Consider the following 22,964-nt stretch of genomic DNA (forward strand, 5'->3'; position numbering starts at 1 on the left):
ACCGTCATAGAGAGAGCATCACTCAGGAACTATAGAGAAAGAATTCTGTTAATACAGCATTCGAGCTCGCATTTATCACTAATTAGGAATCAGATGTTGAACGCATGTTGAACGTGTCCACGTGGCCTAATGGATAAGGCGTCTGACTTCGAATCAGAAGATTGCAGGTTCGAGTTCTGTCGTGGACGTAATATATATAATGAAACAGTGAATTTCATTTTGCTAATTTTGTTTTCTTAATTCTTACGTTTACTAATGAAGGATATGAAACACCGTCATAGAGAGAGCATCACTTAGGAACTATAGAGAAAGAATTCTATTAATACAGCATTCGAGCTCGCATTTATCACTAGTTAGGAATCAGATGTTGAACGTGTCCACGTGGCCTAATGGATGAGGCGTCTGACTTCGAATCAGAAAATTGCTGGTTCGAGTCCTGTCGTGGACGGAATATATGTTTTAAAAAAGTAACGCTAGTTTCGTTAATCTCGTTTTCTCAATTTTAACGTTTTCTTAAGAAGGCCATGCAACACCTGACATAAAGTATAACACAGGAATTATAGAGAAAAAATTCACCGAATCCAGCGTCCGAGCTCGGATTTATCACTAATTAGGAATCAGATGTTGAACGTGTCCACGTAGCCTAATGGATAAGGTGTCTGACTTCGAATCAGAAGATTGCAGGTTCGAGTCCTGTCGTGGACGGAATATATGTATTAAGAAAGTAACGCTCGTTTCGTTAATCTCGTTTTCTCAATTTCAACGTTTTCTTAAGAAGGCCATGCAACACCTGACATAAAGTATGACTCAGGAATTATAGAGAAAAAATTCACTGAATCCAGCGTGCGAGCTCGGATTTATCACTAATTAGGAATCAGATGTTAAACGTGTCCACGTGGCCTAATGGATAAGGCGTCTGACTTCGAATCAGAAGATTGCAGGTTCGAGTCCTGTCGTGGACGGAATATATGTATTAAGAAAGTAACGGTCGTTTCGTTAATCTCGTTTTCTCAATTTTAACGTTTTCTTAAGAAGGCCATGCAACACCTGACATGAAGTATGACTCAGGAATTATAGAGAAAAAATTCACTGAATCCAGCGTCCGAGCTCGGATTTATCACTAATAAGGAATCAGATGTTGAACGTGTCCACGTGGCCTAATGGATAAGGCGTCTGACTTCGAATCAGAAGATCGCAGGTTCGAGTCCTGTCGTGGATGGAATATATGTATTAAGAAAGTAACGCTCGTTTCGTTAATCTCGTTTTCTCAATTTCAACGTTTTCTTAAGAAGGCCATGCAACACCTGACATAAAGTCTGACTCTGGAATTATAGAGAAAAAATTCACTGAATCCAGCGTCCGAGCTCGGATTTATCACTAATTAGGAATCAGATGTTGAACGTGTCCACGTGGCCTAATGGATAAGGCGTCTGACTTCGAATCAGAAGATTGCAGGTTCGAGTCCTGTCGTGGACGGAATATATGTATTAAAAAAGTAACGCTCGTTTCGTTAATCTCGTTTTCTCAATTTTAACGTTTTCTTAAGAAGGCCATGCAGCATCTTACATAAAGTATGACTCAGGAATTATAGAGAAATAATTCTCAGAATCCAGCGGTCGAGGTCGGATTTATTACTAATTAGGAATCAGATGTTGAATGTGTTTTGTGGGTGTCCCCGCGGCTTAATGGATAAGGCGTCTGACTTTGAATTAAAAGTTGGCAGGTTCGAGTACTGTCGTGGACGTAATATATATAATGAAACAGTGAATTTCATTTTGCTAATTTTGTTTTCTTAATTCTTACGTTTACTAATGAAGGATATGAAACACCGTCATAGAGAGAGCATCACTTAGGAACTATGGAGAAAGAATTCTATTAATACAGCATTCGAGCTCGCATTTATCACTAGTTAGGAATCAGATGTTGAACGTGTGTCCGTGGCCTAATGGATGAGGCGTCTGACTTCGAATCAGAAGATTGCAGGTTCGAGTCCTGTCGTGGACGGAATATATGTATTAAGAAAGTAACGCTCGTTTCGTTAATCTCGTTTTCTCAATTTCAACGTTTTCTTAAGAAGGCCATGCAACACCTGACATAAAGTCTGACTCAGGAATTATAGCGAAAAAATTCACTGAATCCAGCGTCCGAGCTCGGATTTATCACTAATTAGGAATCAGATGTTGAACGTGTCCACGTGGCCTAATGGATAAGGCGTCTGACTTCGAATCAGAAGATTGCAGGTTCGAGTCCTGTCGTGGACGGAATATATGTATTAAGAAAGTAACGCTCGTTTCGTTAATCTCGTTTTCTCAATTTCAACGTTTTCTTAAGAAGGCCATGCAACACCTTACATAAAGAATGACTCAGGAATTATAGAAAATAATTCTCAGAATCCACCGTTCGAGCTCGGATTTATCACTAATTAGGAATCAGATGTTGAACGAATGTTGAACGTGTCCACGTGGCCTAATGGATAAGGCGTCTGACTTCGAATCAGAAGATTGCAGGTTCGAGTCCTGTCGTGGACGGAATATATGTATTAAAAAAGTAACGCGCGTTTCGTTAATCTCGTTTTCTCAATTTTAACGTTTTCTTAAGAAGGCCATGCAGCATCTTACATAAAGTATGACTCAGGAATTATAGAGAAATAATTCTCAGAATCCAGGGGTCGAGGTCGGATTTATTACTAATTAGGAATCAGATGTTGAATGTGTTTCGTGGGTGTCCCCGCGGCTTAACGGATAAGGCGTCTGACTTTGAATTAAAAGTTGGCAGGTTCGAGTACTCTCGTGGACGTAATATATATAATAAAACAGTGAATTTCATTTTGCTAATTTTGTTTTCTTAATTTTTACGTTTACTAAGGAAGGATATGAAACACCGTCATAGAGAGAGCATCACTTAGGAACTATAGAGAAAGAATTCTATTAATACAGCATTCGAGCTCGCATTTATCACTAGTTAGGAATCAGATGTTGAACGTGTCCACGTGGCCTAATGGATAAGGCGTCTGACTTCGAATCAGAAGATCGCAGGTTCGAGTCCTGTCGTGGACGGAATATATGTATTAAGAAAGTAACGCTCGTTTCGTTAATCTCGTTTTCTCAATTTCAACGTTTTCTTAAGAAGGCCATGCAACACCTGACATAAAGTATGACTCAGGAATTATAGAGAAAAAATTCACTGAATCCAGCGTCCGAGCTCGGATTTATCACTAATTAGGAATCAGATGTTGAACGTGTCCACGTGGCCTAATGGATAAGGCGTCCGACTTCGAATCAGAAGATTGCAGGTTCGAGTCCTGTCGTGGACGGAATATATGTATTAAAAAAGTAACGCGCGTTTCGTTAATCTCGTTTTCTCAATTTTAACGTTTTCTTAAGAAGGCCATGCAGCATCTTACATAAAGTATGACTCAGGAATTATAGAGAAATAATTCTCAGAATCCAGGGGTCGAGGTCGGATTTATTACTAATTAGGAATCAGATGTTGAATGTGTTTCGTGGGTGTCCCCGCGGCTTAACGGATAAGGCGTCTGACTTTGAATTAAAAGTTGGCAGGTTCGAGTACTCTCGTGGACGTAATATATATAATAAAACAGTGAATTTCATTTTGCTAATTTTGTTTTCTTAATTCTTACGTTTACTAAGGAAGGATATGAAACACCGTCATAGAGAGAGCATAACTTAGGAACTATAGAGAAAGAATTCTATTAATACAGCATTCGAGCTCGCATTTATCACTAGTTAGGAATCAGATGTTGAACGTGTCCACGTGGCCTAATGGATAAGGCGTCTGACTTCGAATCAGAAGATCGCAGGTTCGAGTCCTGTCGTGGACGGAATATATGTATTAAGAAAGTAACGGTCGTTTCGTTAATCTCGTTTTCTCAATTTTAACGTTTTCTTAAGAAGGCCATGCAACACCTGACATGAAGTATGACTCAGGAATTATAGAGAAAAAATTCACTGAATCCAGCGTCCGAGCTCGGATTTATCACTAATTAGGAATCAGATGTTGAACGTGTCCACGTGGCCTAATGGATAAGGCGTCTGACTTCGAATCAGAAGATTGCAGGTTCGAGTCCTGTCGTGGACGTAATATATATAATAAAACAGTGAATTTCATTTTGCTAATTTTGTTTTCTTAATTCTTACGTTTACTAATGAAGGATATGAAACACCGTCATAGAGAGAGCATCACTCAGGAACTATAGAGAAAGAATTCTGTTAATACAGCATTCGAGCTCGCATTTATCACTAATTAGGAATCAGATGTTGAACGCATGTTGAACGTGTCCACGTGGCCTAATGGATGAGGCGTCTGACTTCGAATCAGAAGATTGCAGGTTCGAGTCCTGTCGTGGACGGAATATATGTATTAAAAAAGTAACGCTCGTTTCGTTAATCTCGTTTCCTCAATTTTAACGTTTTCTTAAGAAGGCCATGCAGCATCTTACATAAAGTATGACTCAGGAATTATAGAGAAATAATTCTCAGAATCCAGCGGTCGAGGTCGGATTTATTACTAATTAGGAATCAGATGTTGAATGTGTTTTGTGGGTGTCCCCGCGGCTTAATGGATAAGGCGTCTGACTTTGAATTAAAAGTTGGCAGGTTCGAGTACTGTCGTGGACGTAATATATATAATGAAACAGTGAATTTCATTTTGCTAATTTTGTTTTCTTAATTCTTACGTTTACTAATGAAGGATATGAAACACCGTCATAGAGAGAGCATCACTTAGGAACTATAGAGAAAGAATTCTATTAATACAGCATTCGAGCTCGCATTTATCACTAGTTAGGAATCAGATGTTGAACGTGTCCACGTGGCCTAATGGATGAGGCGTCTGACTTCGAATCAGAAGATTGCTGGTTCGAGTCCTGTCGTGGACGGAATATATGCTTTAAAAAAGTAACGCTAGTTTCGTTAATCTCGTTTTCTCAATTTTAACGTTTTCTTAAGAAGGCCATGCAACACCTGACATAAAGTATAACACAGGAATTATAGAGAAAAAATTCACCGAATCCAGCGTCCGAGCTCGGATTTATCACTAATTAGGAATCAGATGTTGAACGTGTCCACGTAGCCTAATGGATAAGGTGTCTGACTTCGAATCAGAAGATTGCAGGTTCGAGTCCTGTCGTGGACGGAATATATGTATTAAGAAAGTAACGCTCGTTTCGTTAATCTCGTTTTCTCAATTTCAACGTTTTCTTAAGAAGGCCATGCAACACCTGACATAAAGTATGACTCAGGAATTATAGAGAAAAAATTCACTGAATCCAGCGTGCGAGCTCGGATTTATCACTAATTAGGAATCAGATGTTAAACGTGTCCACGTGGCCTAATGGATAAGGCGTCTGACTTCGAATCAGAAGATTGCAGGTTCGAGTCCTGTCGTGGACGGAATATATATAATAAAACAGTGAATTTCATTTTGCTAATTTTGTTTTCTTAATTCTTACGTTTACTAATGAAGGATATGAAACACCGTCATAGAGAGAGCATCACTCAGGAACTATAGAGAAAGAATTCTGTTAATACAGCATTCGAGCTCGCATTTATCACTAATTAGGAATCAGATGTTGAACGTGTCCACGTGGCCTAATGGATAAGGCGTCTGACTTCGAATCAGAAGATTGCAGGTTCGTGTCCTGTCGTGGACGTAATATATATAATAAAACAGTGAATTTCATTTTGCTAATTTTGTTTTCTTAATTCTTACGTTTACTAATGAAGGATATGAAACACCGTCATAGAGAGAGCATCACTCAGGAACTATAGAGAAAGAATTCTGTTAATACAGCATTCGAGCTCGCATTTATCACTAATTAGGAATCAGATGTTGAACGTGTCCACGTGGCCTAATGGATAAGGCGTCTGACTTCGAATCAGAAGATTGCAGGTTCGAGTTCTGTCGTGGACGCAATACATATATTGAAAAAGTAAAGCTCGTTTCGTCAATCTCGTTTACTTAATTTTAACGTTTTCTTAAGAAGGCCATGCAACACCTTACATAAAGTATGACTCAGGAATTATAGAGAAATAATTCTCATAATCCACCGTTCGAGCTAGGATTTATCACTAATTAGGAATCAGATGTTGAACGAATGTTGAACGTGTCCACGTGGCCTAATGGATGAGGCGTCTGACTTCGAATCAGAAGATTGCAGGTTCGAGTCCTGTCGTGGACGGAATATATGTATTAAAAAAGTAACGCTCGTTTCGTTAATCTCGTTTTCTCAATTTTAACGTTTTCTTAAGAAGGCCATGCAGCATCTTACATAAAGTATGACTCAGGAATTATAGAGAAATAATTCTCAGAATCCAGCGGTCGAGGTCGGATTTATTACTAATTATTAATCAGATGTTGAATGTGTTTTGTGGGTGTCCCCGCGGCTTACTGGATAAGGCGTCTGACTTTGAATTAAAAGTTGGCAGGTTCGAGTACTGTCGTGGACGTAATATATATAATGAAACAGTGAATTTCATTTTGCTAATTTTGTTTTCTTAATTCTTACGTTTACTAATGAAGGATATGAAACACCGTCATAGAGAGAGCATCACTTAGGACCTATAGAGAAAGAATTCTGTTAATACAGCATTCGAGCTCGCATTTATCACTAATTAGGAATCAGATGTTGAACGTGTCCACGTGGCCTAATGGATAAGGCGTCTGACTTCGAATCAGAAGATTGCTGGTTCGAGTCCTGTCGTGGACGGAATATATGTTTTAAAAAAGTAACGCTAGTTTCGTTAATCTCGTTTTCTCAATTTTAACGTTTTCTTAAGAAGGCCATGCAACACCTGACATAAAGTATAACACAGGAATTATAGAGAAAAAATTCACCGAATCCAGCGTCCGAGCTCGGATTTATCACTAATTAGGAATCAGATGTTGAACGTGTCCACGTAGCCTAATGGATAAGGTGTCTGACTTCGAATCAGAAGATTGCAGGTTCGAGTCCTGTCGTGGACGGAATATATGTATTAAGAAAGTAACGCTCGTTTCGTTAATCTCGTTTTCTCAATTTCAACGTTTTCTTAAGAAGGCCATGCAACACCTGACATAAAGTATGACTCAGGAATTATAGAGAAAAAATTCACTGAATCCAGCGTGCGAGCTCGGATTTATCACTAATTAGGAATCAGATGTTAAACGTGTCCACGTGGCCTAATGGATAAGGCGTCTGACTTCGAATCAGAAGATTGCAGGTTCGAGTCCTGTCGTGGACGGAATATATGTATTAAGAAAGTAACGGTCGTTTCGTTAATCTCGTTTTCTCAATTTTAACGTTTTCTTAAGAAGGCCATGCAACACCTGACACGAAGTATGACTCAGCAATTATAGAGAAAAAATTCACTGAATCCAGCGTCCGAGCTCGGATTTATCACTAATTAGGAATCAGATGTTGAACGTGTCCACGTGGCCTAATGGGTAAGGCGTCTGACTTCGAATCAGAAGATTGCAGGTTCGTGTCCTGTCGTGGACGTAATATATATAATAAAACAGTGAATTTCATTTTGCTAATTTTGTTTTCTTAATTCTTACGTTTACTAATGAAGGATATGAAACACCGTCATAGAGAGAGCATCACTCAGGAACTATAGAGAAAGAATTCTGTTAATACAGCATTCGAGCTCGCATTTATCACTAATTAGGAATCAGATGTTGAACGCATGTTGAACGTGTCCACGTGGCCTAATGGATAAGGCGTCTGACTTCGAATCAGAAGATTGCAGGTTCGAGTTCTGTCGTGGACGTAATATATATAATGAAACAGTGAATTTCATTTTGCTAATTTTGTTTTCTTAATTCTTACGTTTACTAATGAAGGATATGAAACACCGTCATAGAGAGAGCATCACTTAGGAACTATAGAGAAAGAATTCTATTAATACAGCATTCGAGCTCGCATTTATCACTAGTTAGGAATCAGATGTTGAACGTGTCCACGTGGCCTAATGGATGAGGCGTCTGACTTCGAATCAGAAAATTGCTGGTTCGAGTCCTGTCGTGGACGGAATATATGTTTTAAAAAAGTAACGCTAGTTTCGTTAATCTCGTTTTCTCAATTTTAACGTTTTCTTAAGAAGGCCATGCAACACCTGACATAAAGTATAACACAGGAATTATAGAGAAAAAATTCACCGAATCCAGCGTCCGAGCTCGGATTTATCACTAATTAGGAATCAGATGTTGAACGTGTCCACGTAGCCTAATGGATAAGGTGTCTGACTTCGAATCAGAAGATTGCAGGTTCGAGTCCTGTCGTGGACGGAATATATGTATTAAGAAAGTAACGCTCGTTTCGTTAATCTCGTTTTCTCAATTTCAACGTTTTCTTAAGAAGGCCATGCAACACCTGACATAAAGTATGACTCAGGAATTATAGAGAAAAAATTCACTGAATCCAGCGTGCGAGCTCGGATTTATCACTAATTAGGAATCAGATGTTAAACGTGTCCACGTGGCCTAATGGATAAGGCGTCTGACTTCGAATCAGAAGATTGCAGGTTCGAGTCCTGTCGTGGACGGAATATATGTATTAAGAAAGTAACGGTCGTTTCGTTAATCTCGTTTTCTCAATTTTAACGTTTTCTTAAGAAGGCCATGCAACACCTGACATGAAGTATGACTCAGGAATTATAGAGAAAAAATTCACTGAATCCAGCGTCCGAGCTCGGATTTATCACTAATAAGGAATCAGATGTTGAACGTGTCCACGTGGCCTAATGGATAAGGCGTCTGACTTCGAATCAGAAGATCGCAGGTTCGAGTCCTGTCGTGGATGGAATATATGTATTAAGAAAGTAACGCTCGTTTCGTTAATCTCGTTTTCTCAATTTCAACGTTTTCTTAAGAAGGCCATGCAACACCTGACATAAAGTCTGACTCTGGAATTATAGAGAAAAAATTCACTGAATCCAGCGTCCGAGCTCGGATTTATCACTAATTAGGAATCAGATGTTGAACGTGTCCACGTGGCCTAATGGATAAGGCGTCTGACTTCGAATCAGAAGATTGCAGGTTCGAGTCCTGTCGTGGACGGAATATATGTATTAAAAAAGTAACGCTCGTTTCGTTAATCTCGTTTTCTCAATTTTAACGTTTTCTTAAGAAGGCCATGCAGCATCTTACATAAAGTATGACTCAGGAATTATAGAGAAATAATTCTCAGAATCCAGCGGTCGAGGTCGGATTTATTACTAATTAGGAATCAGATGTTGAATGTGTTTTGTGGGTGTCCCCGCGGCTTAATGGATAAGGCGTCTGACTTTGAATTAAAAGTTGGCAGGTTCGAGTACTGTCGTGGACGTAATATATATAATGAAACAGTGAATTTCATTTTGCTAATTTTGTTTTCTTAATTCTTACGTTTACTAATGAAGGATATGAAACACCGTCATAGAGAGAGCATCACTTAGGAACTATGGAGAAAGAATTCTATTAATACAGCATTCGAGCTCGCATTTATCACTAGTTAGGAATCAGATGTTGAACGTGTGTCCGTGGCCTAATGGATGAGGCGTCTGACTTCGAATCAGAAGATTGCAGGTTCGAGTCCTGTCGTGGACGGAATATATGTATTAAGAAAGTAACGCTCGTTTCGTTAATCTCGTTTTCTCAATTTCAACGTTTTCTTAAGAAGGCCATGCAACACCTGACATAAAGTCTGACTCAGGAATTATAGCGAAAAAATTCACTGAATCCAGCGTCCGAGCTCGGATTTATCACTAATTAGGAATCAGATGTTGAACGTGTCCACGTGGCCTAATGGATAAGGCGTCTGACTTCGAATCAGAAGATTGCAGGTTCGAGTCCTGTCGTGGACGGAATATATGTATTAAGAAAGTAACGCTCGTTTCGTTAATCTCGTTTTCTCAATTTCAACGTTTTCTTAAGAAGGCCATGCAACACCTTACATAAAGAATGACTCAGGAATTATAGAAAATAATTCTCAGAATCCACCGTTCGAGCTCGGATTTATCACTAATTAGGAATCAGATGTTGAACGAATGTTGAACGTGTCCACGTGGCCTAATGGATAAGGCGTCTGACTTCGAATCAGAAGATTGCAGGTTCGAGTCCTGTCGTGGACGGAATATATGTATTAAAAAAGTAACGCGCGTTTCGTTAATCTCGTTTTCTCAATTTTAACGTTTTCTTAAGAAGGCCATGCAGCATCTTACATAAAGTATGACTCAGGAATTATAGAGAAATAATTCTCAGAATCCAGGGGTCGAGGTCGGATTTATTACTAATTAGGAATCAGATGTTGAATGTGTTTCGTGGGTGTCCCCGCGGCTTAACGGATAAGGCGTCTGACTTTGAATTAAAAGTTGGCAGGTTCGAGTACTCTCGTGGACGTAATATATATAATAAAACAGTGAATTTCATTTTGCTAATTTTGTTTTCTTAATTTTTACGTTTACTAAGGAAGGATATGAAACACCGTCATAGAGAGAGCATCACTTAGGAACTATAGAGAAAGAATTCTATTAATACAGCATTCGAGCTCGCATTTATCACTAGTTAGGAATCAGATGTTGAACGTGTCCACGTGGCCTAATGGATAAGGCGTCTGACTTCGAATCAGAAGATCGCAGGTTCGAGTCCTGTCGTGGACGGAATATATGTATTAAGAAAGTAACGCTCGTTTCGTTAATCTCGTTTTCTCAATTTCAACGTTTTCTTAAGAAGGCCATGCAACACCTGACATAAAGTATGACTCAGGAATTATAGAGAAAAAATTCACTGAATCCAGCGTCCGAGCTCGGATTTATCACTAATTAGGAATCAGATGTTGAACGTGTCCACGTGGCCTAATGGATAAGGCGTCCGACTTCGAATCAGAAGATTGCAGGTTCGAGTCCTGTCGTGGACGGAATATATGTATTAAAAAAGTAACGCGCGTTTCGTTAATCTCGTTTTCTCAATTTTAACGTTTTCTTAAGAAGGCCATGCAGCATCTTACATAAAGTATGACTCAGGAATTATAGAGAAATAATTCTCAGAATCCAGGGGTCGAGGTCGGATTTATTACTAATTAGGAATCAGATGTTGAATGTGTTTCGTGGGTGTCCCCGCGGCTTAACGGATAAGGCGTCTGACTTTGAATTAAAAGTTGGCAGGTTCGAGTACTCTCGTGGACGTAATATATATAATAAAACAGTGAATTTCATTTTGCTAATTTTGTTTTCTTAATTCTTACGTTTACTAAGGAAGGATATGAAACACCGTCATAGAGAGAGCATAACTTAGGAACTATAGAGAAAGAATTCTATTAATACAGCATTCGAGCTCGCATTTATCACTAGTTAGGAATCAGATGTTGAACGTGTCCACGTGGCCTAATGGATAAGGCGTCTGACTTCGAATCAGAAGATCGCAGGTTCGAGTCCTGTCGTGGACGGAATATATGTATTAAGAAAGTAACGGTCGTTTCGTTAATCTCGTTTTCTCAATTTTAACGTTTTCTTAAGAAGGCCATGCAACACCTGACATGAAGTATGACTCAGGAATTATAGAGAAAAAATTCACTGAATCCAGCGTCCGAGCTCGGATTTATCACTAATTAGGAATCAGATGTTGAACGTGTCCACGTGGCCTAATGGATAAGGCGTCTGACTTCGAATCAGAAGATTGCAGGTTCGAGTCCTGTCGTGGACGTAATATATATAATAAAACAGTGAATTTCATTTTGCTAATTTTGTTTTCTTAATTCTTACGTTTACTAATGAAGGATATGAAACACCGTCATAGAGAGAGCATCACTCAGGAACTATAGAGAAAGAATTCTGTTAATACAGCATTCGAGCTCGCATTTATCACTAATTAGGAATCAGATGTTGAACGCATGTTGAACGTGTCCACGTGGCCTAATGGATGAGGCGTCTGACTTCGAATCAGAAGATTGCAGGTTCGAGTCCTGTCGTGGACGGAATATATGTATTAAAAAAGTAACGCTCGTTTCGTTAATCTCGTTTCCTCAATTTTAACGTTTTCTTAAGAAGGCCATGCAGCATCTTACATAAAGTATGACTCAGGAATTATAGAGAAATAATTCTCAGAATCCAGCGGTCGAGGTCGGATTTATTACTAATTAGGAATCAGATGTTGAATGTGTTTTGTGGGTGTCCCCGCGGCTTAATGGATAAGGCGTCTGACTTTGAATTAAAAGTTGGCAGGTTCGAGTACTGTCGTGGACGTAATATATATAATGAAACAGTGAATTTCATTTTGCTAATTTTGTTTTCTTAATTCTTACGTTTACTAATGAAGGATATGAAACACCGTCATAGAGAGAGCATCACTTAGGAACTATAGAGAAAGAATTCTATTAATACAGCATTCGAGCTCGCATTTATCACTAGTTAGGAATCAGATGTTGAACGTGTCCACGTGGCCTAATGGATGAGGCGTCTGACTTCGAATCAGAAGATTGCTGGTTCGAGTCCTGTCGTGGACGGAATATATGCTTTAAAAAAGTAACGCTAGTTTCGTTAATCTCGTTTTCTCAATTTTAACGTTTTCTTAAGAAGGCCATGCAACACCTGACATAAAGTATAACACAGGAATTATAGAGAAAAAATTCACCGAATCCAGCGTCCGAGCTCGGATTTATCACTAATTAGGAATCAGATGTTGAACGTGTCCACGTAGCCTAATGGATAAGGTGTCTGACTTCGAATCAGAAGATTGCAGGTTCGAGTCCTGTCGTGGACGGAATATATGTATTAAGAAAGTAACGCTCGTTTCGTTAATCTCGTTTTCTCAATTTCAACGTTTTCTTAAGAAGGCCATGCAACACCTGACATAAAGTATGACTCAGGAATTATAGAGAAAAAATTCACTGAATCCAGCGTGCGAGCTCGGATTTATCACTAATTAGGAATCAGATGTTAAACGTGTCCACGTGGCCTAATGGATAAGGCGTCTGACTTCGAATCAGAAGATTGCAGGTTCGAGTCCTGTCGTGGACGGAATATATATAATAAAACAGTGAATTTCATTTTGCTAATTTTGTTTTCTTAATTCTTACGTTTACTAATGAAGGATATGAAACACCGTCATAGAGAGAGCATCACTCAGGAACTATAGAGAAAGAATTCTGTTAATACAGCATTCGAGCTCGCATTTATCACTAATTAGGAATCAGATGTTGAACGTGTCCACGTGGCCTAATGGATAAGGCGTCTGACTTCGAATCAGAAGATTGCAGGTTCGTGTCCTGTCGTGGACGTAATATATATAATAAAACAGTGAATTTCATTTTGCTAATTTTGTTTTCTTAATTCTTACGTTTACTAATGAAGGATATGAAACACCGTCATAGAGAGAGCATCACTCAGGAACTATAGAGAAAGAATTCTGTTAATACAGCATTCGAGCTCGCATTTATCACTAATTAGGAATCAGATGTTGAACGTGTCCACGTGGCCTAATGGATAAGGCGTCTGACTTCGAATCAGAAGATTGCAGGTTCGAGTCCTGTCGTGGACGGAATATATGTATTAAAAAAGTAACGCTCGTTTCGTTAATCTCGTTTTCTCAATTTTAACGTTTTCTTAAGAAGGCCATGCAGCATCTTACATAAAGTATGACTCAGGAATTATAGAGAAATAATTCTCAGAATCCAGCGGTCGAGGTCGGATTTATTACTAATTATTAATCAGATGTTGAATGTGTTTTGTGGGTGTCCCCGCGGCTTACTGGATAAGGCGTCTGACTTTGAATTAAAAGTTGGCAGGTTCGAGTACTGTCGTGGACGTAATATATATAATGAAACAGTGAATTTCATTTTGCTAATTTTGTTTTCTTAATTCTTACGTTTACTAATGAAGGATATGAAACACCGTCATAGAGAGAGCATCACTTAGGACCTATAGAGAAAGAATTCTATTAATACAGCATTCGAGCTCGCATTTATCACTAGTTAGGAATCAGATGTTGAACGTGTCCACGTGGCCTAATGGATGAGGCGTCTGACTTCGAATCAGAAGATTGCTGGTTCGAGTCCTGTCGTGGACGGAATATATGTTTTAAAAAAGTAACGCTAGTTTCGTTAATCTCGTTTTCTCAATTTTAACGTTTTCTTAAGAAGGCCATGCAACACCTGACATAAAGTATAACACAGGAATTATAGAGAAAAAATTCACCGAATCCAGCGTCCGAGCTCGGATTTATCACTAATTAGGAATCAGATGTTGAACGTGTCCACGTAGCCTAATGGATAAGGTGTCTGACTTCGAATCAGAAGATTGCAGGTTCGAGTCCTGTCGTGGACGGAATATATGTATTAAGAAAGTAACGCTCGTTTCGTTAATCTCGTTTTCTCAATTTCAACGTTTTCTTAAGAAGGCCATGCAACACCTGACATAAAGTATGACTCAGGAATTATAGAGAAAAAATTCACTGAATCCAGCGTGCGAGCTCGGATTTATCACTAATTAGGAATCAGATGTTAAACGTGTCCACGTGGCCTAATGGATAAGGCGTCTGACTTCGAATCAGAAGATTGCAGGTTCGAGTCCTGTCGTGGACGGAATATATGTATTAAGAAAGTAACGGTCGTTTCGTTAATCTCGTTTTCTCAATTTTAACGTTTTCTTAAGAAGGCCATGCAACACCTGACATGAAGTATGACTCAGGAATTATAGAGAAAAAATTCACTGAATCCAGCGTCCGAGCTCGGATTTATCACTAATAAGGAATCAGATGTTGAACGTGTCCACGTGGCCTAATGGATAAGGCGTCTGACTTCGAATCAGAAGATCGCAGGTTCGAGTCCTGTCGTGGATGGAATATATGTATTAAGAAAGTAACGCTCGTTTCGTTAATCTCGTTTTCTCAATTTCAACGTTTTCTTAAGAAGGCCATGCAACACCTGACATAAAGTCTGACTCTGGAATTATAGAGAAAAAATTCACTGAATCCAGCGTCCGAGCTCGGATTTATCACTAATTAGGAATCAGATGTTGAACGTGTCCACGTGGCCTAATGGATAAGGCGTCTGACTTCGAATCAGAAGATTGCAGGTTCGAGTCCTGTCGTGGACGGAATATATGTATTAAAAAAGTAACGCTCGTTTCGTTAATCTCGTTTTCTCAATTTTAACGTTTTCTTAAGAAGGCCATGCAGCATCTTACATAAAGTATGACTCAGGAATTATAGAGAAATAATTCTCAGAATCCAGCGGTCGAGGTCGGATTTATTACTAATTAGGAATCAGATGTTGAATGTGTTTTGTGGGTGTCCCCGCGGCTTAATGGATAAGGCGTCTGACTTTGAATTAAAAGTTGGCAGGTTCGAGTACTGTCGTGGACGTAATATATATAATGAAACAGTGAATTTCATTTTGCTAATTTTGTTTTCTTAATTCTTACGTTTACTAATGAAGGATATGAAACACCGTCATAGAGAGAGCATCACTTAGGAACTATGGAGAAAGAATTCTATTAATACAGCATTCGAGCTCGCATTTATCACTAGTTAGGAATCAGATGTTGAACGTGTGTCCGTGGCCTAATGGATGAGGCGTCTGACTTCGAATCAGAAGATTGCAGGTTCGAGTCCTGTCGTGGACGGAATATATGTATTAAGAAAGTAACGCTCGTTTCGTTAATCTCGTTTTCTCAATTTCAACGTTTTCTTAAGAAGGCCATGCAACACCTGACATAAAGTCTGACTCAGGAATTATAGCGAAAAAATTCACTGAATCCAGCGTCCGAGCTCGGATTTATCACTAATTAGGAATCAGATGTTGAACGTGTCCACGTGGCCTAATGGATAAGGCGTCTGACTTCGAATCAGAAGATTGCAGGTTCGAGTCCTGTCGTGGACGGAATATATGTATTAAGAAAGTAACGCTCGTTTCGTTAATCTCGTTTTCTCAATTTCAACGTTTTCTTAAGAAGGCCATGCAACACCTGACATAAAGTCTGACTCAGGAATTATAGCGAAAAAATTCACTGAATCCAGCGTCCGAGCTCGGATTTATCACTAATTAGGAATCAGATGTTGAACGTGTCCACGTGGCCTAATGGATAAGGCGTCTGACATCGAATCAGAAGATTGCAGGTTCGAGTCCTGTCGTGGACGGAATATATGTATTAAAAAAGTAACGCTCGTTTCGTTAATCTCGTTTTCTCAATTTTAACGTTTTCTTAAGAAGGCCATGCAGCATCTTACATAAAGTATGACTCAGGAATTATAGAGAAATAATTCTCAGAATCCAGCGGTCGAGGTCGGATTTATTACTAATTAGGAATCAGATGTTGAATGTGTTTTGTGGGTGTCCCCGCGGCTTAATGGATAAGGCGTCTGACTTTGAATTAAAAGTTGGCAGGTTCGAGTACTGTCGTGGACGTAATATATATAATAAAACAGTGAATTTCATTTTGCTAATTTTGTTTTCTTAATTCTTACGTTTACTAAGGAAGGATATGAAACACCGTCATAGAGAGAGCATCACTTAGGAACTATAGAGAAAGAATTCTATTAATACAGCATTCGAGCTCGCATTTATCACTAGTTAGGAATCAGATGTTGAACGTGTCCACGTGGCCTAATGGATGATCCGTCTGACTTCGAATCAGAACACTGCAGGTTCGAGTCCTGTCGTAGACGGAATATATGTATTAAAAAAGTAACGCTCGTTTCGTTAATCTCGTTTTCTCAATTTTAACGTTTTCTTAAGAAGGCCATGCAACACCTTACATAAAGTATGACTCAGGAATTATAGAGAAATAATTCTCAGAATCCAGCGTTCGAGGTCGGATTTATTACTAATTAGGAATCAGATGTTGAACGCGTTTGATGGTGTCCCCGTGGCTTAATGGATAAGGCTTCTGACTTCGAATCAAAAGATTGCAGGTTCGAGTCGTGGCGTGGACGCAGTACATATATTGAAAATGTAAAGTTCGTTCCGTCAATCTGGTTTTCTTAAGAAGGCCATGCAACACCTTACATAAAATATGACGCAGGGATTATAGAGAAAAAATTTTCTGAATCAAGCGTCCGAGCTCGGATTTATCACTAATTAGGAATCAGATGTTGAACTTGTCCACGTGGCCTAATGGATAAGGCGTCTGACTTCGAATCAGAAGATTGCAGGTTCGAGTCCTGCCGTGGACGCAGTATATACATTGAAAAAGTAAAGCTCGTTCCGTCAATCTCGTTTTCTTAATTTTAACGTTTTTTTAAGAAGGCCATGCAACACCTTACATAAAATATGACTCAGGAATTATAGAGAAAAATTTCTCTGAATCCAGCGTCCGAGCTCGGATTTATCACTAATTAGGAATCAAATGTTGAACGTGTTCACGTGTCCTAATGGATAAGGCGTTTGACGTCGAATCAGAAGATTGCAGGTTCGAGTCCTGTCGTGGACGGAATATATGTATTAAAAAGTAAAGCTCGTTGCGTTAATGTCGTTTTCTCAATTTTAACGTTTTCTTAAGAAGGCCATGCAACACCTTACATAAAATATGACTCAGGAATTATAGAGAAAAAATTCTTTGAATCAAACGTCCGAGCTCGGATTTATCGCTAATTAGGAATCAGATGTTCAACGCAAATTGGACGTGTCCACGTGGTCTAATGGATAAGGCGTCTGACTTCGAATCAGAAGATTGCAGGTTCGAGTCCTGTCGTGGACGGAATATATGTATAAAAAGAGTAACGCTCGTTCGTTAATCTCGTTTTCTCAATTTTAACGTTTTCTTAAGAAAGCTATGCGGCACCGTACATAAAGTATGACTCCGGAATTATAGATAAATAATTCTCAGAATCCAGCGTTCGAGCTCGGATTTATTACTAATTAGGAATCACATGTTGAACGTCTTTTGTGGGTGTCCCCGTGGCTTAATGGATAAGGCGTCGACTTTGAATCAGAAGATTGCAGGTTCGAGTGTTGTCGTGTACGGAATATATATATATTAAAACAGTGAAGTCCATTTTGCTAATTTTGTTTTCTTAATTCGTACGTTTACTTACGAAGGATATGAAACACCGTCATAGAGAGAGCATCAATCAGGAACTATAGAGAAAGAATTCTGTGAATACACCATTCGAGGTCGGATTTATTACTAATTAGGAATCAGATGTTGAACGTGTTTTGTGGGTGTCCACGTGGCCTTATAGATAAGGTCTCTGACTTCGAATCAGAAGATTGTAGGTTCGATCAATCTCGTTTTCTTAAGAAGGCTATGCAACACCGTACATAAAGTATGAGACTCAGTAATTATAGGGAAAAAATTATCTGAATCAGTCGTTCGAGCTCGTATTTATTGCTAATTAGGAATCAGATGTTGATCGTTGTTTGTACGTGTCCACGTGGCTTAATTGATACGGCGTGTGACTTCGAATCAGAAGATTGCAGGTTCGAGTCCTGTCGTAGATGGAATACAAATAATAAAACGGGGAAGTTCGTATTGCTAATCCCGTTTTCTTAAGAAGGCTATGCAACACCGTACATAAAGTATGAGACTCAGGAATTATAGGGAAATATTCTCTGGTTCGAGCTCGGATTTATTACTAGTTAGGAATCAGATGTTGAACGTGTACGTGGCTTAATTGATACGGCGTATGACTTCGAATCAGAAGATTGCAGGTACGAGTCCTGTCGTGGACGGAATACATATGATAAAACGGTGAAGTTTGTTTTGCTAATCTTTTCTTATGACATGAATGTCGCTCTTCACTTGTTAATACAAGATATACAGAAGTCTGGATGTTGTGAAGATATTTATTATTTGAGATGTTAATTTTTTTTAAGGAAGGAAAAAACTCATCTCTGCCTCTACCGGGAGTCGAATATGGTGGCTCGTCGTCCATGAGCTATTAGCTGATCGGTTCCACCGTCCATTGCACGGTTCCGTTCGGCACATATACGCTCTAGCGAAGGAAAGTCTCTATCTCCTCTGTAGCTTAGTGGTCAGAGCACGCGTCCGGCAATCGAGCGACCCGGGCTCGACTCCCGGTAGAGGCAGAGGTGACTTTTTTCCTTCCTTTAAAAAAAAAAAAATTAACATCTCAAATATTAAATATCTTCACAACATCCAGTCTTCTGTATATCTTGTAATCTTTTCTTAATTCTTACATTTACTTAAGAAGGATGTGAAACACCGTACATAGAACATCACTCTCAGGTAATATACAAAACATATTCTCTGAATCAAGCGTTGGAGCTCGGACCTCTTACTAATTCGTGGCGCGCGGTAGCCCTGGTCGATAAGATACTCGTCTAAAGTACCAAAGGATGTTTAGAGGTGTCACGAGTTCGATGCCCGGTTCGTCCTTGTCAGAAAACTTTCCTGACACAGGGGTACAACAGAAACGGCGACTAGACCGCAGGAAGAAATTGCTACCGCAAGGAGTCCCCCCATCAAGGAGGTTAGCGCACCAACCTCTTGATTAGTATAAAAAACGAGCCAGCCGTAAGTCCAGGGCTAATTATCCCTTCATTCATTTCCTGGAAAAACTATGAATTTTTATTATCCATCTTGACTGGTTGTGGTGGTCGGGGTTTAGAGGAAGCGGATCACTATTCAAAATTGAAAGCTTGTTCAGCATTTCACTTATGACGTAAGTGGTGAGTTTTGTTAGGAAACACTCCTATTTCTTGAAAGACATTTTATAATTTCGGGAGAGTAATACGCGAGGGAGACTGAATTATTGTTCACAATTTAGCGCAGGGCCGTAACTAGGATTTTTGCCGCCCAGGGCAAACATTATTTTGCCCCCAAGTTTAAAATTCTATAACGGAGTTCTTTGTTCCCACCTAAAACTACCGCCCCCTAAATTTTGTTGGCCGGAGCAGTTGCACTTCCCCCGCCACAACGTCTATTTCCGGCCCTGATTTAACGATACAGTGTTTTGGCCCCTGCAGAAATTTTCATACAGTGTAGAGATAGATGGAATGTGTATGCGATGCGCATGTGTACTATTTTATTCTGCTTGTACTATATTCTCTGAAATGTATTGAAATTGTGGAATGTGTATACTCTGTTTCATTACTTCGTCCCGTCCAATAGGTCATGCGACTATCTTCAATAATCAGACGCCGCGAGAGCCGTCCTGTTCAGTATTTAATTTTTCTATGAGTGTTATTAGTCCCAATCGTAATCATTAAGCCTTTATTGTTTCTAATCCACGTGATTAAAAGTTAATTGAGTTAATTGTAGATTAACATAAAACAAAGAGTAAATTTGTATTAAGACTTATCCTCCAATTTTAGAGTTTGCCAAAACAAGAGAAAAGAAAAGAAAAGGAAGAAGAAAAATCGCAGTGTCCTCCCGAGACTCTTAGGACGAAACGACAAAAACAGTACATCGAAAACTATTTACAAACTGTCCTGCAACTTGTATGTGTTTAACAACAAATATACAAAATGTAGTTACATATGTCATTTTGCGTGGGCATGAAAAGATCAAAATATTCTTTTAGATAAGTTCTAAATATTCTACGACATCTTTTCACACAAATCACAAAATATCTCATATTGTTAGCGTTAGTTTGTCAACACAGTGTTACCCGCTTCACAATAAGGGTTTACGCAATATACATTATTGATGGATTCGATTTTACATACTCATCAATACAATCAGAAAAGTTCGATCAATTGCATCACTATTTTATATTTTTGGTAAAAATTCCTCAAAAAAAAACACACCCATCATGAAATATTCATGTTAATAAATAGAGTTTTGTGAGAAACACTAAGCAAAAGTGAAGCAGTTAAGAGTTAAAAAATTTTAGTTTACAATCCTCAAGATATGTTTGGCTACTTCAAATCACCCACAAAACATGAATTATATGTAAACTAAACCCATATATATCCATTCAGTCGTAATCGCGCACCATGAGAAGCATTATAACAACGCTGACACTCCGCAATCCACGTTGTTTATTCGCATCTCCATTTGATGACAATTTTCACTTATCACATTATCCATTAGACGCATAACTCGATATCCATGTAGAGGTTTCAACCCTATACATCCATTTAGGTAAAAACTTTACCCAAATTCACCATAATTTATGACTTCGTAACAAATAAAAGCGCAGCAAATTTTCGTTCAACCGTTCACGTTCACGGCTCTCGTGCTGGAATGTGTATGGGAGGCACGTATGTAATATTTAATTTTGCATTTTAAATATATTGAAAATATGTTTCCCGGTGATATGCGGGAAATATATAGTCGCGTTATTACTTAATTCTTCACTCAGGAAATATAGAAAAAATACTCTTAATAAAGTGCTTGAACACGTATCATATTATTAATTAAGAATATGAGATGTTGAACATATTTTGTCGAGTTTTGTACATGTCCACGTGGACTAATGGATAAGGAGTCTGACTTCGAATCAGAAGATTGCAATTTTATGACCAAAAAATAATAAATTAGAGTTTGCTTTATTTTATTGTCCACTAATGGGGGAGTGAAATACACTGCTCAAAACAATTAGGGGAGCAAGCAAAAAAGTGAAGAAAACCGTGCGAGACAGCCACGTATTAGCATTCAATGGATAGTACACGCGTGTCAATGCGCAATACAGAAAAAAGACGTAAAAAAAATTTGGAATTAAGCTTTAATTCTTTGAAAATATGGAAAAAACATGAAAAGATGATTTAGGGCAACAATTTGGTTACATGTAAACGATAAAAAAAAGTACTGTTTAGACATGATGCATAAGTTTTAATAGGGCGTGTGGTCTCCTCGAACAAGCTAAGACTGCTGCACACCTGTTTGCCATGGATGCGATGAGGTTATCGATCAGACTATGGGGAATACTGTTCCACTCCTCAAGAAGTACAATCTGCAAGTCTCGGACAGTAACAGGCGGCCTTGGTCGCGCAGCAATGAGTCGTCCAGGTCAGGAGAGCACGCTGGCCATTCCATACGCTGTATTGTTTCAGCTTCAAGCATGTTCTCCACCAGACGAGCTCTATGCGGTCGGGCATTACCATCCTGGAAAACAAAGGAATCTTCAATGGCTCCAGCGTAAGGGATGACATGAGGTCGCAGTATCTCGTCCGCATACCTTCGGGCCGTCAAAGTGCCATTCCGAATGATATGCAGGTCCGTACGTCCGCCTATGCTGATTCCACCCCATACCATCCAACCAGCTCGTCTGTATTGTGACCTTTCACGAACGATTGCGGGGTTATTTCGAGTGCCCCTGTCCCTCCATACCAGAACACGTCGGGTGTCACACTCCGGACTGAATCGGGACGCGTCTGTAAACAGCACTTGGCTCCAATCATGTTGCTCCCAATCTCGATGTTCAGCAGCCCATCTTCTTCGGGCCGCACGGTGGCGTGGGGTCAACGGAATGCAGACCATTGGCCTACGTGCATAGAACCCTCCCTCATGAAGCCGATTACGTACTGTTTGGCTGGACACCCTTCGTCCTGTTGCCAAGAGCAACCGTCTTTGCAGCTACGTAGCATTCTCTGTTCTGTTTCGATGGGCTTTTAACCGTACATACCGGTCATCAGTTGCTGTAGTGGCGCGTGGCCGACCTTGCCCTGGTCGACGTCTAACATTTCCTGTTTCTTGGAATCGATTCCACAGCCTTGCAACAACACTTCTGGCGACTCCAACAGCGTCCGCGACACTGCGTTGTGTTTGCCCGGATTCCAGTCTGCCTATAACACGCCATGCCATGGATTCCGGTAAATCACGTTGTTGAGACATCCTCAAGTCACCTTGTCTCAAAAAAAAATACTGCGCAATCGAATTTCACAGTTACGGCAGTAAAACAGACGTTTCTGCAACATCCCGATTTCTGCCCTTATCTCCTTTTTCTGGTTTTTGACGTCATGAACTTTGATTTGCATATGAAGTTTTCTTCTTCCGTTTCCTGCTAGGCTTTAAATTATGGATGATTCATTTTATGTTACTTATCGGTATACATCTTTGCGTAATTTTGTTAAAACCATGTGCTCC

The 22,964-nt window shown here is 39.4% G+C and overlaps 1 protein-coding gene and 48 non-coding genes across 49 annotated transcripts in view; 48 read left to right on the forward strand and 1 right to left on the reverse strand.

Annotated features, from left to right (window-relative positions):
- Nucleotides 1–22,964, reverse strand: part of LOC149085827 (sodium/potassium/calcium exchanger 3-like) — a 164,455-nt gene that overhangs the window by 131,855 nt on the left and 9,636 nt on the right. The gene's annotated exons all lie outside the window — the stretch shown is intronic.
- TRNAR-UCG (transfer RNA arginine (anticodon UCG)) lies at nucleotides 116–188 on the forward strand. The gene has a single exon. It is a non-coding gene; the product is annotated as a tRNA-Arg (tRNA).
- On the forward strand, nucleotides 633–705 carry TRNAR-UCG (transfer RNA arginine (anticodon UCG)). Its single transcript has one exon. It is a non-coding gene; the product is annotated as a tRNA-Arg (tRNA).
- TRNAR-UCG (transfer RNA arginine (anticodon UCG)) lies at nucleotides 890–962 on the forward strand. Its single transcript has one exon. It is a non-coding gene; the product is annotated as a tRNA-Arg (tRNA).
- TRNAR-UCG (transfer RNA arginine (anticodon UCG)) lies at nucleotides 1,147–1,219 on the forward strand. Its single transcript has one exon. It is a non-coding gene; the product is annotated as a tRNA-Arg (tRNA).
- Nucleotides 1,404–1,476, forward strand: TRNAR-UCG (transfer RNA arginine (anticodon UCG)). Its single transcript has one exon. It is a non-coding gene; the product is annotated as a tRNA-Arg (tRNA).
- Nucleotides 2,189–2,261, forward strand: TRNAR-UCG (transfer RNA arginine (anticodon UCG)). The gene has a single exon. It is a non-coding gene; the product is annotated as a tRNA-Arg (tRNA).
- On the forward strand, nucleotides 2,456–2,528 carry TRNAR-UCG (transfer RNA arginine (anticodon UCG)). Its single transcript has one exon. It is a non-coding gene; the product is annotated as a tRNA-Arg (tRNA).
- On the forward strand, nucleotides 2,984–3,056 carry TRNAR-UCG (transfer RNA arginine (anticodon UCG)). The gene has a single exon. It is a non-coding gene; the product is annotated as a tRNA-Arg (tRNA).
- TRNAR-UCG (transfer RNA arginine (anticodon UCG)) lies at nucleotides 3,241–3,313 on the forward strand. The gene has a single exon. It is a non-coding gene; the product is annotated as a tRNA-Arg (tRNA).
- On the forward strand, nucleotides 3,769–3,841 carry TRNAR-UCG (transfer RNA arginine (anticodon UCG)). The gene has a single exon. It is a non-coding gene; the product is annotated as a tRNA-Arg (tRNA).
- TRNAR-UCG (transfer RNA arginine (anticodon UCG)) lies at nucleotides 4,026–4,098 on the forward strand. The gene has a single exon. It is a non-coding gene; the product is annotated as a tRNA-Arg (tRNA).
- TRNAR-UCG (transfer RNA arginine (anticodon UCG)) lies at nucleotides 4,297–4,369 on the forward strand. Its single transcript has one exon. It is a non-coding gene; the product is annotated as a tRNA-Arg (tRNA).
- TRNAR-UCG (transfer RNA arginine (anticodon UCG)) lies at nucleotides 4,825–4,897 on the forward strand. Its single transcript has one exon. It is a non-coding gene; the product is annotated as a tRNA-Arg (tRNA).
- On the forward strand, nucleotides 5,082–5,154 carry TRNAR-UCG (transfer RNA arginine (anticodon UCG)). The gene has a single exon. It is a non-coding gene; the product is annotated as a tRNA-Arg (tRNA).
- TRNAR-UCG (transfer RNA arginine (anticodon UCG)) lies at nucleotides 5,339–5,411 on the forward strand. The gene has a single exon. It is a non-coding gene; the product is annotated as a tRNA-Arg (tRNA).
- TRNAR-UCG (transfer RNA arginine (anticodon UCG)) lies at nucleotides 5,599–5,671 on the forward strand. The gene has a single exon. It is a non-coding gene; the product is annotated as a tRNA-Arg (tRNA).
- Nucleotides 5,859–5,931, forward strand: TRNAR-UCG (transfer RNA arginine (anticodon UCG)). Its single transcript has one exon. It is a non-coding gene; the product is annotated as a tRNA-Arg (tRNA).
- Nucleotides 6,127–6,199, forward strand: TRNAR-UCG (transfer RNA arginine (anticodon UCG)). The gene has a single exon. It is a non-coding gene; the product is annotated as a tRNA-Arg (tRNA).
- Nucleotides 6,655–6,727, forward strand: TRNAR-UCG (transfer RNA arginine (anticodon UCG)). Its single transcript has one exon. It is a non-coding gene; the product is annotated as a tRNA-Arg (tRNA).
- TRNAR-UCG (transfer RNA arginine (anticodon UCG)) lies at nucleotides 6,912–6,984 on the forward strand. The gene has a single exon. It is a non-coding gene; the product is annotated as a tRNA-Arg (tRNA).
- TRNAR-UCG (transfer RNA arginine (anticodon UCG)) lies at nucleotides 7,169–7,241 on the forward strand. Its single transcript has one exon. It is a non-coding gene; the product is annotated as a tRNA-Arg (tRNA).
- Nucleotides 7,426–7,498, forward strand: TRNAR-UCG (transfer RNA arginine (anticodon UCG)). Its single transcript has one exon. It is a non-coding gene; the product is annotated as a tRNA-Arg (tRNA).
- On the forward strand, nucleotides 7,697–7,769 carry TRNAR-UCG (transfer RNA arginine (anticodon UCG)). The gene has a single exon. It is a non-coding gene; the product is annotated as a tRNA-Arg (tRNA).
- TRNAR-UCG (transfer RNA arginine (anticodon UCG)) lies at nucleotides 8,214–8,286 on the forward strand. The gene has a single exon. It is a non-coding gene; the product is annotated as a tRNA-Arg (tRNA).
- Nucleotides 8,471–8,543, forward strand: TRNAR-UCG (transfer RNA arginine (anticodon UCG)). Its single transcript has one exon. It is a non-coding gene; the product is annotated as a tRNA-Arg (tRNA).
- Nucleotides 8,728–8,800, forward strand: TRNAR-UCG (transfer RNA arginine (anticodon UCG)). The gene has a single exon. It is a non-coding gene; the product is annotated as a tRNA-Arg (tRNA).
- Nucleotides 8,985–9,057, forward strand: TRNAR-UCG (transfer RNA arginine (anticodon UCG)). The gene has a single exon. It is a non-coding gene; the product is annotated as a tRNA-Arg (tRNA).
- Nucleotides 9,770–9,842, forward strand: TRNAR-UCG (transfer RNA arginine (anticodon UCG)). Its single transcript has one exon. It is a non-coding gene; the product is annotated as a tRNA-Arg (tRNA).
- Nucleotides 10,037–10,109, forward strand: TRNAR-UCG (transfer RNA arginine (anticodon UCG)). Its single transcript has one exon. It is a non-coding gene; the product is annotated as a tRNA-Arg (tRNA).
- On the forward strand, nucleotides 10,565–10,637 carry TRNAR-UCG (transfer RNA arginine (anticodon UCG)). The gene has a single exon. It is a non-coding gene; the product is annotated as a tRNA-Arg (tRNA).
- Nucleotides 10,822–10,894, forward strand: TRNAR-UCG (transfer RNA arginine (anticodon UCG)). Its single transcript has one exon. It is a non-coding gene; the product is annotated as a tRNA-Arg (tRNA).
- TRNAR-UCG (transfer RNA arginine (anticodon UCG)) lies at nucleotides 11,350–11,422 on the forward strand. The gene has a single exon. It is a non-coding gene; the product is annotated as a tRNA-Arg (tRNA).
- On the forward strand, nucleotides 11,607–11,679 carry TRNAR-UCG (transfer RNA arginine (anticodon UCG)). The gene has a single exon. It is a non-coding gene; the product is annotated as a tRNA-Arg (tRNA).
- On the forward strand, nucleotides 11,878–11,950 carry TRNAR-UCG (transfer RNA arginine (anticodon UCG)). Its single transcript has one exon. It is a non-coding gene; the product is annotated as a tRNA-Arg (tRNA).
- On the forward strand, nucleotides 12,406–12,478 carry TRNAR-UCG (transfer RNA arginine (anticodon UCG)). The gene has a single exon. It is a non-coding gene; the product is annotated as a tRNA-Arg (tRNA).
- Nucleotides 12,663–12,735, forward strand: TRNAR-UCG (transfer RNA arginine (anticodon UCG)). The gene has a single exon. It is a non-coding gene; the product is annotated as a tRNA-Arg (tRNA).
- Nucleotides 12,920–12,992, forward strand: TRNAR-UCG (transfer RNA arginine (anticodon UCG)). The gene has a single exon. It is a non-coding gene; the product is annotated as a tRNA-Arg (tRNA).
- Nucleotides 13,180–13,252, forward strand: TRNAR-UCG (transfer RNA arginine (anticodon UCG)). Its single transcript has one exon. It is a non-coding gene; the product is annotated as a tRNA-Arg (tRNA).
- TRNAR-UCG (transfer RNA arginine (anticodon UCG)) lies at nucleotides 13,440–13,512 on the forward strand. The gene has a single exon. It is a non-coding gene; the product is annotated as a tRNA-Arg (tRNA).
- Nucleotides 13,968–14,040, forward strand: TRNAR-UCG (transfer RNA arginine (anticodon UCG)). The gene has a single exon. It is a non-coding gene; the product is annotated as a tRNA-Arg (tRNA).
- Nucleotides 14,225–14,297, forward strand: TRNAR-UCG (transfer RNA arginine (anticodon UCG)). The gene has a single exon. It is a non-coding gene; the product is annotated as a tRNA-Arg (tRNA).
- Nucleotides 14,482–14,554, forward strand: TRNAR-UCG (transfer RNA arginine (anticodon UCG)). The gene has a single exon. It is a non-coding gene; the product is annotated as a tRNA-Arg (tRNA).
- On the forward strand, nucleotides 14,739–14,811 carry TRNAR-UCG (transfer RNA arginine (anticodon UCG)). The gene has a single exon. It is a non-coding gene; the product is annotated as a tRNA-Arg (tRNA).
- On the forward strand, nucleotides 14,996–15,068 carry TRNAR-UCG (transfer RNA arginine (anticodon UCG)). Its single transcript has one exon. It is a non-coding gene; the product is annotated as a tRNA-Arg (tRNA).
- Nucleotides 15,781–15,853, forward strand: TRNAR-UCG (transfer RNA arginine (anticodon UCG)). Its single transcript has one exon. It is a non-coding gene; the product is annotated as a tRNA-Arg (tRNA).
- Nucleotides 16,038–16,110, forward strand: TRNAR-UCG (transfer RNA arginine (anticodon UCG)). Its single transcript has one exon. It is a non-coding gene; the product is annotated as a tRNA-Arg (tRNA).
- Nucleotides 17,073–17,145, forward strand: TRNAR-UCG (transfer RNA arginine (anticodon UCG)). The gene has a single exon. It is a non-coding gene; the product is annotated as a tRNA-Arg (tRNA).
- On the forward strand, nucleotides 17,597–17,669 carry TRNAR-UCG (transfer RNA arginine (anticodon UCG)). The gene has a single exon. It is a non-coding gene; the product is annotated as a tRNA-Arg (tRNA).

This window comes from Pholcus phalangioides, unplaced genomic scaffold (assembly GCF_987345545.1).
Source record: "Pholcus phalangioides strain wild (caught in Gottingen) unplaced genomic scaffold, Ppha-v1.0 ptg000005l_1, whole genome shotgun sequence".
Classification (NCBI taxonomy): Eukaryota; Metazoa; Arthropoda; class Arachnida; order Araneae; family Pholcidae; genus Pholcus; species Pholcus phalangioides.